Source organism: Coturnix japonica, chromosome 3 (genome assembly GCF_054131305.1).
Source record: "Coturnix japonica strain WE chromosome 3, WE-NBRP24, whole genome shotgun sequence".
Classification (NCBI taxonomy): domain Eukaryota; kingdom Metazoa; phylum Chordata; class Aves; order Galliformes; family Phasianidae; genus Coturnix; species Coturnix japonica.
Genome location: NC_140665.1, coordinates 42,515,625 through 42,528,812, shown reverse-complemented (window position 1 = coordinate 42,528,812; position 13,188 = coordinate 42,515,625). Strand labels below are relative to the sequence as shown.

General features: G+C 40.7%; 1 long non-coding RNA gene across 4 annotated transcripts in view; it reads left to right on the top strand.

Moving 5' to 3' along the window:
- The window catches only part of LOC107311501 (uncharacterized), a 194,096-nt gene that overhangs the window by 39,501 nt on the left and 141,407 nt on the right, over window positions 1-13,188 (top strand). Inside the window, exon 3 of one of the 4 annotated variants that reach the window (XR_014943954.1) lies at window positions 3,796-3,862. The exons of the other annotated variants lie outside the window; for them this stretch is intronic. This is a non-coding gene — a long non-coding RNA (uncharacterized LOC107311501). Of the gene's footprint in view, window positions 1-3,795; window positions 3,863-13,188 lie in introns of those variants that run through there. 4 annotated transcript variants of the gene reach the window in all.

The window sequence follows — 13,188 nt, the reverse complement described above, 5'->3', positions numbered from 1 at the left end:
CTTAATCAAAATTGTACTTCTGTCCCAAAGACTATTTAAGGTGCAGTTCTGGAAGTATTATCAGCGTTGCTTTAAGTACTGAGACATCGGTGCAAAGAAATTACCTAAGGCTACAAGTGCATGGCTGTGGGCATGGGGTTGCCACTCTGGACACATCAAGCCAGGTCACAGTCTGGTGGAGGTTAAGGGACCTCTGGAGGCCACTTGGTCCCCAGAGCACAGCCCAGCTTTGACATATTGAGTGTCAGTCAGTTTTTTTAAAGAATGAGTCTCAAGGGCAACAACACCTTGGCTCAAATTCTGAGCCCCCCAAGAGGGAAGAGAGCTGGATGGCAGAACAGGGGATGACAGGTCCTGTGGCTCTTCCCAGATGTTCTCCCCTATGTAGGTTTGGATGAGTGGGTGAGAGCAGGTCCTTGGAACACAGCTTGCTTGGCTCTTTGTGGAGAGATCAGCCTCCTCCCATAGAGAAACTGGCAGATTCTCATGCCTGGTGTGTTTTGGCACATTTTGAGGCCCAGTGGTCTAAGAGTTTTTTCTTTTCCAATATCCTCCTGTGTCACAGTGTGTGTCTTCACAGTGTGAGTCAAGTGAAAATAAGACAGATTTGTACATTCAGCCTTCAGCGAGAAGAAAGAAATGTGGAGTGAATTCCTCTTGAGCACAAGTACTTGGATTTCAAGGGACTTCCGACCAGCCTCCAGTCTCAGTTGTAATGCAGCTCCTCAGCAGTCTGCAAAGAGATGATGTGCTCAACCCACTGCTGGATGAAAGAGTAGTGTTGTGGCAACAGCTTTCAAAAGGTGCTGGTAAGGGCAGGTATATTGGCAAATTAGGGAGGCAAAGGAAAGGACCCAGTTACCCTTTTCATGCCATGAATCAGTCTTTTCGCCAGTCTCCTTGCTGATTCATTACCATAAGTCATGCTAACAGCAGGCTCCTGCTATATGTGGTTTTTCATTGTGTTAAACAAAAAACCTGGCTTTACAGTTGAAAAAAAATAAAAATGTATCTGTTGGTTTGTACTGGGAAAGATAGGATGTGTGCTGTTTAGGACATTGCGTAGCATGGATGAATTGTGCAGGAAGTGATGGAAACTGTGTTTGAGGCAGTAAGTGGTCTCCCTTTGTAAAGCTTTCTTTGTAAATGCTCAGTGATTTTGTGTTGCAAAGTTGCTCTGAGAGTTTTAAAAAGGAGCAGAAGTACACATGACAGCCAGCTCCCTTTTCTCAGAAGACCAAAACATAGTCCCAGCCCGGCTGTGGCACTGAAAATAACAGCACAGCACTTTCATTGGGAGCCCCTGGCTTCTCTAAACTCTGTGTGTGTTGTGCTTGAGAGACTTCTAAAAGTCAAGGAACTTTATTTGCAGTCACTGGATTGGAAATGCAGATGTTTTCCTTCCTTCCTCTCTCTGCTGTCTAGTCCTTGTCAGTTTAGTTAACATCCTGAGTCTGTGTGAGACAGTAAATGCAGTCACAAGGGGAACTGCTAGGATGAAGGGAGAATGTGTGCTCTACTGCCAGTTTTTCCAGCCCTTGCACCTCTTATTGAAAAGTGGAAAATGCACTGAACTTTGTGCACTGAAGGGCATAATGACATAGTCTGGGCCAGGCAGGAGTTCAGATACATGCCAGCTCTGATGCAAACCTGATGGGATGGCTGAGTGGGGAAGCAAGAATGAAAAGTGGAATATATAGCCAGAAGTTCTACAAGGTGACTTGCCTCCTTTCTGGCTTTAGGCAGTGAGAATATCCTGGGTCTTGTGCTCCGTCTTGTGCTGAACGAAAGCCATGTGGGTGCTCAGATCTAATTTCCTAACAGATTGGGTCTCTAGAAGGGCATGTTGCAGAGCACTGGATCCTACTAGGAAATACTTTGGGGGCATGATCCAGTCCCAGCCACTTTAAAGTTGAAAGTGAATATCAGCTAATGTGTGGCATGCCAGAGTATTCTGGGACAGGTGGAACATCTTAATACACTGCTTGATTTACTTACTCTGTATAGGTCAGTCTAGTCTCTTTTTTACATGTGAATGGAGAAAATCATTCATAAGTGGGAAAAAAATACTGACAAGGATATTTCCTGGTGGAGAAATGGTGGACTTGAACCAAAAAATTTCTTTTTCGACTGAACTGACTATCAAAGAATCACAGAATGGTTTAGATTGGAAGAGACCTTTAAGATCACCCAGTTCCAGCCCCCTTCTGTGGGCAGGGACACTTCCAGCCTGAATTCATCCTCCCTGAATGCTTCCAGGGAGGGGGCATCCACAACCTCTCTGGGCAACCTGTTCCACTGTCTCACCACCCTCACAATGAATAACTTCTTCCTAATATTTAGTCTAAATCTACTCTTTTCCAGTTCAAAGACATTTTCCCTCATCCTGCTGCTACCTGCCCTTTTAAAAAGTCCCTCCCCAGCTTTCCTTTAGGCCCCATTCATGTTCTGGAAGGCTGCTATAAGGTCTCCACAGAGAGATCCAGGCTGTAGAGCTCCATCTCTCTCAGCTTGTCCTCATAGGGGAGGTGCCCCAGCCCTCTGATCATCTTTGTGACCCTCCTCTGGACTCACTCCAACAGTTCCATGTCCTTCTTGTGTAGGAGGCCCCAGAATTGGACACAGTACTCCGGGTGAGGTCTTATGAGAGCAGCGTAGAGGGGCAGAATCACCTCCCTTGTCCTGTTGATCACGGTTCTCTTGATGCAACCCAGGATACGTTTGGCGTTCTGGGCTGCAAGTGCACACTGACAGTTGAGTTATCATCACACTGAGTTATCATCAACCAACACTCCCAAATCCTTCTCCTCAGGGCTCCTCTAAAGACATTCCTTGCCCAGAAAAAAAATCCACCTTCTTTCATGCAGCATGTGGTATAAAAAAGGCATTGTCCATGAAGTAGTCTCAGTTTAAATTTTACTGTTATGTCTTGCACAGCTGCATTTTCTCTTTTGTGAAATAACACATAGACGCCCTGGTTTTACAGTCACTGTTATAAAGAAGCATTCAAGAACACTGCTAAGCATTATATGTAGGTCTGTAATCTCTCAGAATGCAAAACAGTTGGCAAAACAGCAAGGAAAATGATGTGCTTCTGTGATTCTATGATATAGTATGTTATAGTGCTGCAGTTGTACTGGTGGTGGGTGGAGGTAGTGGTGCCCCCATTCTTCCTAGTACCTGCACAGCAGTGATGCATGGGATACATAAGGGATCTCAAAGCTCTCAGATCCTGGAGTCTTCTTTATTTTTTTACTGGTTATTTTTTATCCCAGTGGGGCTTGCAATCTGGGATGCGCAAAGGTAGTTGTTGTTTATTCATACAATATGGGATATTGCTGATGCAAATTGCTCTCTTGGCACCTCTGATATCTGAGAGCTGATAAAGCAGAGGAGTATATGGTGATCCTGGCCAAGGGTGGCCACTCGTTGTTTATGAAGCCATTACTAATAGATGCTGTTCCAAAGGCAGAAGCCAAAGGTGACACAATAGTCTTAAGTGGCTTGGTGATATCGCTGCTAGAATTAGAAACACTTCAGTGGCCTGATGCGGTTAGTCCTTAAAACACGGCTTAGATGGAAGTTTAAGGTTAGATCCACACCTTCATGATTAGCCTTGATTTGTGGCTCTCTCCTGTGAAATTTTTACAGTTAGCACCTGAATCTGCTCACGCCTGTAAATCTTTGCAAGATCCATTAGCAGTGAGTTCCACAGTTTAACTTTGTATTCTGTAAAATAAATAAATAAATAAATAAACAGAAGGAAATTTTCTTTTAACTTCTCTTTACTTGCAGCCTGTTTTACCCTGCAGCCTGATGATTTCTGTGACAACCCCCACCTTTTGCATTGCAAAGAACAGTGAGTAATACTCCCCGCTGAGTTTTTAAAAAGCACTTCTAATAATCATTCTTGACAACCTTCATGATTTTCTTCAATCACACATCTCCTTTTTCATGCTGAGGAGCGAGCCCTACACTGTTTAATCTTTTGTTATATACCAGCTCTACCTTCCACAGTAATTTCATACTTAGTGAAAAATCCAGGTACCATCAAGAATTTACAAGTTGCTCAAACAAACTGAGATAAGAATACTGGTTTCCAGCCTGGTCCCACAGAAGTCACATTCAAGGCAGGAGGAGATGCAGTACAAAACATAACTGATGAATCTCTGGAAAACGAGTGACTTTATGCAGCATAATGCACTGCACTCTTTAGTAACCAGCAATTTCACTACCAATTTCCTAGCAAAGAAATCTGAGCAACTGCCCTAAAATTATTATCCAGATTATTATTTTTCAGTATTGTCCCTTTCATAGTAAGATCTGAAATGAGAATTAGTATTTTTCAAGTGTTCTCTGTGATATATGCTCACGAGAACAAATTACATGTGTTACACCTACAAATACCCATAACTATGTATTTTTAATTTAACTCAGATACCAGTGCCAGTAGCCAGAAAGGCAGCACAGATGCTTTGTGTCTCAGACCCAGATGTTTCAGTTGCAGTGACAGCACCTGTGCTGACTCCACTGGGAGCACCAGCAGCCCCAACACTATGGCTGTCAGTGCTCTGCCCCTCCAGGAGTGAACAAGTCTGGTGCTCCTGCACTGGTGAACTGAGGCTCAGGGACTCTTCTCTATTGCGAAGTTACCTCAGATCCTCAAAGAAAAGTATGAGTGAAATCACTAATATTTTACTCCCCTTGTCCTCTGAAAAGCAGGGGAGGGAGAAGGATACAACAAAGGAAATATATTTTTCTTTTGTTTTGTACTTTTTGTCAATGTACATTAAAATGTGCAGCATGAAGATCAGAGATGGGGACATCTCAGTGGGTTACCTTCCCAAAGTGGAGAAGAAGCAGCAGAAGGTCATAAGTTTTGGAAACCAGGTTATGTGGAATTTGTCTAAATTGAACCTTAGCGAGCTGTGTCCCCTGTGCAATCAGATATTTCAAAAAGTCATTGAAGGGATTTCATCTCAGTGTTTTCATTTCACATTTGTTAATCCAGACCAGGTAGCCTTTCTCTTAATTACTTTGTAACTATACCTTAAGAAAGACAAGATGAAGGTGCAGAAAGACTTGAAATTTACAAGAGTAACAGAACACTTCTTTTTAATTGTGCTAGTAAATGTTTTATTTCAGGCTCAATACATTCAGGAGGCTCAATGATTCAGCAAGGCATCAGTGCTTTAATGCAATTCGCCAGGTAAAAATTGGGACTTTTCTATAATCAATGAGTAGACAGAGGTTTTGTTTTCAATTCTTTTTTCTTTTTTTTCCTCCTTTTTATTTTTTTCCCCCAAAGAAAGGTGGTTATTACTGCTTAGAAGAGGGACAAATGGCAAAACCTGGATGATGTCTGTATTACCAAGAAATAGAGAATGAAGTAAAAAAGAGAAATGATAGGACAAGTTCCTTGACAAGGTCAAGCTGCATGCCAAGGAGCTGCATGTCCAGTGTGATGCAACAAACGCAGCCTTATTAGATTTAGATTTGAGATTTGGATTTGAAAAATTCTTGATTCAGTCAAAATTTGACTGAATGTATTTGAAGAAAGCTGGCCAATAAGGATTAGCAATGGAAAGCGGGAGGAAATATGTAAATATATTTTCTTTGTTAGTATTTTCCAGTCATAAGAGTGTCTTGTGCCACATGCTGATCTCACAGATGGTGCAGTAAATCAGGGCTAACTCTGAAGGAGTCAGTGGAACTGTCTTTGTGTAACTGTGTAACTGGTATCAGAACTGATCCTTAGCTGTGAAAGACAGAGATTGCCTTGGGTGTAAGCACAGATCAGAAAACTAAAAGGTGGTGTTTTTTTTTTTTTCTTCTTTTTTTTTTTTCTTCTTTTTTTTTTTTTTTTTTTTTTTTTTGATGCCTTGAGTATGACTCACTCTGTGGCTTTGAGCATTTTGCATAATTCTTTTGCCTTGGTTCCTTCCCTGCAAAGTCATCTGATCCAAGCTTGAGTGGGGAACTTTGATTATGGAAATTGCCATAAAAATGCTTGCTTATTATAATTAATAGAAGTAACATATTGCATTAGAAAATTTTAGCTTAGCCAAAGGACTTGGAGGGCAAAAGGCACCCCAGATTCACCAGCAGTTGGTTTTTGAAGTAACCAGCTATTAATCCATACAATGAAGAGACACATAGACGGAGAGCATTCAGCTTTAAGGGAAAGATATTACCCAAGGGAGAAGCAAAGAATACAGTCCTGTGACTGCATGGGTCAGACTTCAAAACCTTATACTTCAAACCCTTGTGACTTGCATGTGAATTCCGTGTCAGGCAATAGTGACCACAAAAACATTCTTCTTGATGTCTGTTCAATGTATGTGAGATTTGGGGGTGCTCCCTCAAATCTCCGTAGATGTGCAGGATTTGGGCATCTTCTGATCTGAGAAGGTAGGCTTGTACAGCCTGGCACACTCTTCCAAAAGGCAAACCTAATTTTTGGTTAAAAATTATGAGGATTTGGATCTGTATTGTGTATTGATTATCTGTTCTGTGACAGGAATGTTGGTTAAAGCATGTGGGCATGTTACCACAATAATCTTACTTTGCATTTGTGACAAGAGGTGCTCACATGCAAAGAAATCCTACCTGTGTACTTCACAGGGGCTGATGTGCTGCCAGAAGTGAGCAGGCTGGCAACCTAGCAACTGTGGTTGATCAAAGCCAGAGAGTGATGTTTTCCAAATGTCTCAAATAAGTAATCAAGGACTAAGTAAAGGAGAAGAATGCTGCTTGAATGTACGCAGTTTCTGGAAAGAAAAATGCAAAAGCCTGCTCACCAGGAGCACAGCCTTCAGCTTTCTAATAGAGGAGGCTGGGATGTGCCAACAGCAGAAGATTCCTTGCTTTTAGTATGACTCTGGACATTTAAGATGGAATTAATTTTGCCTAAACACAGTAATTTAAAAGCCAGATGTCTGGCCTCCTTCTGCAATCACTGGAGGAAAAGAAGGTGATTTATCCAACCTTTCTCTATCCCTGGGCTGTGGAGGGAGCCTAGTTAGATCAGATACTAACTTACAGACAGCTAGAGTTAGCAAGATGAATTGCTTTTTTACTGCTTCATATGTTTAATAAATTGCACACTTTCCCCACAGATGCACGTAAGATCTCTGTTTTACAGAAAGAAGGGAAAGTGAGGATGAGACAAACCAACTTCCCCATAGACTGTTACCAGTACAACTGAGGTTACAACATAACTGCATCCGACTTCAGCTCCCCTCTTATACTTTTAAATAATGCTGCCTCACAAAGACAAAGAATAATTAGTCTCCTTGCAGGAAACCATTTTCATTTCCCCTCATGGGCATAAAGGCAGGTAAAAAAATAATAATACAGCCACGTGGGCAAATGCAGGTTCAGAGATTTAGATCAGCTTGTGGGACATCCAGGGCTTGTTACCAAACTCTGCTAATTTCAGTTTCCTAAATTTGGGAAGCAAGTTTCAGAAAACTTGTAAAGAAATATGCAGTGATTTACCTGCCTTGCCTGACAACAACATTGCATTGTTTCTGTTGCTCTCTTTGCTGAGCATATGGAAGCTGAGTACTTCCTGGCTAGTATCCAGACATCCAAAAGTTAAATTGATGGGTATCGCCATGAGGTTTCTAGCTAATGGGAGACATAAAGAATGAAACCTGTTTTATTTTTTCTTGTTTCTTTCCTTGTGAGAGATTTCGTCACAGAGAAAACCTAGATACAACTGCATGCAATGTATTTCTTCTTTGTTCCACCCCCCGGGGATGACTTAGGCCAAGCTGTGATCTGTTTTGCTGTTCCAGCCTGTTGGGCTCATCAGTTTATTCAACTGACTTTTTAAATGGACCTATTTTTCCTGACTTTGGAAAAAGCAGCAAGAATCTAATTGCACTTGTGTGCACAGGGTATAATGTCAAGTCTGCGGGATGAAGAGAGGGAATAAGAGGGCACTGCTTCTCCAAATAGGAAGAGCTGGGTGGACAGGCTTCTTGAGGTGCCTCGGGTAATTTGTGCATCAGTCATCAGCACAAGGAATGTGCTCTAAGTGACATAGCTTGTGCACAATCCAGCACAGGATGCTTAGTGGTTCTTATCCACAGGGACAGATGTTACAGAGAAGCTTAGTTCTGCACCTGGAGTTAGATTAAACATTTGAGGACCTATCTGCTTCAAGCCATTAGAGCTCGGGGTCCCTCTTCACAGTCTGCTGTATATGCACTCTCTGGACTAAACTGTAGATTAATAGCTCTACAGATGGAGAAATATTTTTTTTTCCTAAATCACGGTTCTGTTTCACTTTTATGTGGCTTGCTAGATTAAATTTTAGAGCTCTCTGATTTTTTTTATGCAAAGTGAGACCAGGGATTTTTACTGTTGCAGTTTTGAAAGCTTTTCCTTTTTTTTTTTTTGCCATAAGCAAAACCCAGGAAATCAAAGGTGATTCATCTTTAAGCAGCAAGCAATTTAAAGCAAACAATGCTTTTTGATTTATGATAATGAAAAAGATTGCAGAGCGATGATAGGGTCAAATGAAAACTTGCACTGCACAGATTTTTGTGATAGGTATCATTATATTCATGCACTCAACTAATTCTGTACTATCAGTTTTATTCGTGAGTTTTATTTGTTTTAGAAGTTTTTATTTAGGGAATTTATTGGCAGGGTGTGGTTGACAGCCTTGGAAATAGAAGTCTGATATTCACAGAATGGATATAAAATTCCCTCATGCAGCCCTGCCAGTATGCCTCAAATCTTCAGAACCACAACTTAAGAGTGAAAGAACATGAGAGTGACTTTCTGAGGATAGAGTGAAGGTCTGGCCTGATATTCCATCTCCACTCCTGCTTAGGAGTAGACCATGAAAGAAGAGGAAACACAGAACAGTTATTTCTCCAACCCATTCTGTCAGGCACTAACCATTTGTAGCTGGAATAGTTCCTGTTCTGGAGGCTCACACACATAGGCATCCCCAGGAACACACGTGAGATCCACAGTATTCTGGGGCAAGAGATTCTGTTTTCTTAGCTGCACTTTCTACAGTGGAACTCAATTGGCTTTTCTCTTGCTTTTTTTTTTTCCCTTCTTGTTTCATTAGGTGCCTCCAAGTTTGGACTGGAAAGAGGGCAGCTGTATTCCTACCTCTGTGCTTCTCATAGGGAAGGACATTTACTTTCTGACCCTGTCATTTAGCAATACAGTTTCCTTTTTTACTGACTTCAGGGCTAGACTTAACATAGATGACAACCATTAAGCATATTGAGCACTAAATATGAACTCTGAAAAAGAAAGTCAGTTGCAATATAACACTTTTTTTTTTTTTTTTTTTTAATCAATTGCTTTTGGTTTTTAAGCTAACTAATGTATTTCACTTCTCTCATGGATTTATAACTGCTGGAAGTACTTCTCTGTCATGCTTATAATCTGTTTTATTTTATTTTATCCTGCTCCATAAATTTAGATCATTTTTTTTGCTTATTTAAGCTAAGCTTTCATGAATCTGTTTGACTCCAGGAGCCAGAGCTTTTAGAAATGGGTCAAGTACAGAGAGACTGAAGAAAATGTTACAAGAGCTGGCAACATGAAGATTTTTTTTTGTTATGTTTTGTTTTGTTTTAAGAAAACTCATTTAGGAAACATCTAAACCATGCTATACTTCAGGTAAGCCACTCCAAAATCCAGCCACAGCTGGATTTTATGTTTAGGACAAAAAATCAGTAAACAGCAGGTTTGCGAAGAGCTTCTTAGTATCAACTGGCTCACCCATTCTGAGACAGCATTTGAGTGTCCTATGTTTGTCCAACTTGTCCTTAGAAGTCCACTGATGACAGAGTCTGCAGCCTCTCTAGACAACCTATTCCAGTGCTCAACTCCCCTTATCACTAGAAGGTTTTTCTGATGCCTAAACCAAGTCTCTCTTGCTGCAGCCTAGGCTCATTATTTCTTATCCCACCCTCAGTGGAGATGAAGATTCTTTATTTGCTTGTTCTCTGCAGGAGCTTTTTGGAAGGGAGCTATCATGTCATCCCTTGGTCTTCCCTTGACTAAATAGTCACTGCCCTTCTTTCTCTTATCACATGCCATAATTTTTAGACCTCTTATGATTCACTCTACCCTCCTTCCAGTTCCCTTAATTTGGGACATGTTTTTATGGAGGCATGGTGCCTGGAGTTGGACCTGGGATTTTTTCTGCATGCTTAGCCAGCCATCCCCAACCACCTACTCTTGCCTAAGGGCAGCATTTCACACTTACTCCTACTGAATGACACCTTTGTGTGAACAGAGGCCAAACACCAAGGTGTCTCACATCTAAACTCAGAGACCTTTGGGCTTCAGCTTGACCCCTTGGGGACAAGACAGTGCAGCACAAAGGCAAAGCAGAGGTCTGTCTGACCACATTCTCCTTAGTACTAAAAGCACTTGAATGATTTTGGATGCTCTGACCTCTCCCTGTCTTATCTTTCTTACAGCTGAGCAGTGTTACAGATGCAATTTCTTTCTTCTTTTCCACAAGTCAGGATTCCAGCTAATGATAAGTGCATTGCTTTTCTTAACAACTACCTGTGTTTGGGTCCTATATTTCTTTTGCCATAAGCTTATAAAACCTGTTGAGCTATAACTCCCATTTCAGCCAGGCTTGTTCCACCTCTCACCATCAGAGCAGTCAGATCCACCGCTATCAGATTCATCCAATGGTTAAGATCACCATATTTGATGTCTCTAGGCTGCTGTTCTGGGACCATTCAGGGACACGCCAGTCAGTTGTCAGTCACTTTTTCCACACTGTGTGAAGTTCTCACAAATCCAGGACATGTGTCCAGTATACCATGTGAAATGGAATTCATTGATGGGTACTAGCATATTTCACATTTCACTCTCTGACATAACTTCAATAGACTTGCAGATTTTTCAGTTCATGCATAGTGGCTTTAAAAATGTATTGAAACAGCATTTACACCATCTTAATAATGCTGTCGGCCGTACCATAAACATATATTTCCTTTTCTACACTGCTCAGGTCTGCCTAGCCTATTGATGTCTGACACACTTACAAGTTCACAAAATTAAGGCAACAAAAAGATTTATCCAGAACTCTCAATGAGCAAACAACAGAACTGAAATCTGACAAGTCTGTAATCAATTTTCATTTTCCAAAAAATACCAGGGAAAGAAAATGGCCTGGCTCTGGCAATCAGTGTGGTTTGGTTTTTTTTTTGTTTTTTTTTTTTTTACCTCTGGCTAGTGTCTCATGATTGACTGCTCCATACTATTCTTCCACAGTGGAAGGAATGCCATGCTCAATACTTCTTGCTACGCTCTAGTCTGGATCTTTCTGGGAAGTCATTAAGTCACTATGATAGTGACTTCTCCCTCTGCCACAGCTCTCAGTTGTCAGCAGAGTCTTCTAGTAGGATGATATTGGGCATTTCTGACATATCTGAAAGAATATGCATAGACTTGTTATTACTGTCCATTGCCAGGACAGCATCAAGCTGACATGATCTCATTCCTCCACAAGAGAAGAGCCTGTAACCTAATATTGAGGATTAAAAGTAAATTCTGGACAAATTCTGCACTAGTACTGCCTTGCCATCATCATTTTGCTGTTCATTCCAGCACTCTTTCATCAACCCCTCCCATTCTTTTTCCAAAGAAGGCTGTACAAAAATCAGAAAGATCTGATGAAGTGATTGAAACAACTTCTTGCAAGGGACTTGTTACAATTTCTTCAGCTAAGAAGGTAAACCTGTCTTTCCTGAAAGGAGCATAAATGAGATCCATTGGTAACAGGTGTGCTTGTTTTTTCGTTTAGAGACAAAGAGGAGCATTGATTGGGCACATGGATAATGGGCCTAAATGGAGGGTGGAGGATATATTTTGTCGTGGACAAGACTGTCTGGAGAATACAGGTAACAAGTTCCATGATTTTTTTCTAGGTTGAGATTGAACTGGCTGAGACAGCAGCTGTGTTACCTTGAACTAAAAATATCTCATTGACTATTGTAATCTGTAGGCCTGTCAGTTGCTCAGGTCTGTTAAGTTACACCATCTTATTTGTACTAGCTTGATATCTGAAGAGTTACCTCTGCCATTAGGATAGATAATTAAAACGATATCAGATAGCATGCATGTAGCATAATATTACTGTTAGGTTGGCAATTACTAAAGAACTTTCTGATTCTGTTTCCTGTGCCTCCATTCTCACTGAGTAGTAGCTTTTAATTTAAAACAAAAGCCATTAGCAATACTATCCTAAAATGCTCAGAAACTGGACTTACTCATATTTTGTTTGGTTGCCAATAGCTTTAATCAGTTACCTTTTCTGAATCATCAGTGTGACTAATACCCTTGTGAGGCCACCTAGAATAGGCTTCCTCTGAAATAATTTGTTTTGTTCCTCCTGAGGTACCTCTGACCTAAAAAGACATCTTTGATAAATGCTTTTGGTCTTCTGTTGCTTTGTAGTCCACATTGAATAAATAAGACAGGTAAATAAAAACAGTATAATTCCTTGGGGCATTGTTAAGAGTTCTGCTTCAAGGAGCAGTATTTGTCATCTCTAATGCAAAATAAAATTAGGTAAGAGACTCGCCAAAGATGCTATTCTAAAGCAGTGACAGGATTAGGATCAGTCACCTGAATCGCAGTACCAAGATTTACTCACTCAAGATAAATAATCCTAACTTCTATAATCCCATCAAACTGGATTTTTCAGGTTCTTCTAATTTGGAATATTGATATGTCATTCTATATACTTCACCCCATTCTTCCCTCCTGGTATTCCTCAATTGCCATATTTCCAAGTACACTGACTTGTCAAAAATAATTAGTTGTCAAAAAAAAAAAAAAAAAGGAAAAAGTTTTAATTTATTAGAATTGCAGCTTGTTCTTAGGTGTAGAAAACAAAAGTGGTGTCCTACGAGGCATGGACTTTTCCTTTGGAGCCAAAAAGTCTTTCTGTTTATGGGGCAGACTGCAAGGAAAGTCTTTCCCTGTGGTGTTTTTATGAGGATAATATTAAGGACATTTTAGGTAATGTGTTCTTTGATTAGGTTCAGATTCTTTGGGAAATGGGTTTTATCTAATAAATGCATGTAAATCTAGTAGATCTTGTTAGAGATTGGTAAGCTGTTTGTATACTATCAGTGGTTTGAGAATGTGTGATAGCAACCTAGCTAAGTTTCTAAACTA